Raw genomic sequence first — 844 nt, forward strand, 5'->3', positions numbered from 1 at the left:
GCCTAACAAGGAACACTGCAAATTCCAGGGTTGCATGGAATAGCAGCATTTTACTTGTATGGGGTGAAAATTCAGGAGGAATTACAGGGTTACAGACCACCCCAAAGCTCCTTTCTGTGCTGTGTAACTTATCATCACTGCCAAGCTGGCAGAGAACCTGACAGTCTGAGATAAACAAACTTCCCTGCCCAACCAACAGCAGCTCAGAACAACATTTCAAAAAAAACCAACACAAGACAGAAACAATTAAATTAAAAAAAAAAAAAAACCTGCCTCAAAGTGTCAGCAGCTACCAAGCAGAAATAGCATTCAGAGGATCCAAGGATTCTCACTTTTCTGTTGTTTAGAAAGTATCTTAATGAAAAGCATTTGACATTCCAGTAAGAAGTAAGAAAAAGCAGCAAGACTCCATTCCTTCATATAGTGTTTCCTTTCTGGAGTAACAAACCACAAGTGATCTATCCTTGCTATAAAAAAAAAAAAGGAAAAAAAATCCTGAGTGGTTCCTTTTGAGTTGTTTGGGGGGGTTAATTTGCCTTGGGGAAAAACCAGATAATGCTCCATCAATTATTAGATGAGTTCTGCACGGGCAAGTGTAAAAGTGGAATCACAATGGTATCTTAATTACCTGATACAAGCTTATTTTCTTTCCCAGGTTTCTAGGCATGTAGAAAAACATCAAAGCAGCAGCAGTGCTTGTTGTGAGAAGCTTTTATCATGCCCTGTAGATTACCTGCTCTCCTTGTGCTACAGCCCCAGTAGGGATGGAAAGGGTTACAGGATGACAGTGGGATGCATTTTGAACACCTGTTAACAAGAGAGAACAAAAACACCCACACACCTA

This window comes from Zonotrichia albicollis, chromosome 5, assembly GCF_047830755.1.
Source record: "Zonotrichia albicollis isolate bZonAlb1 chromosome 5, bZonAlb1.hap1, whole genome shotgun sequence".
Lineage (NCBI taxonomy): Eukaryota > Metazoa > Chordata > Aves > Passeriformes > Passerellidae > Zonotrichia > Zonotrichia albicollis.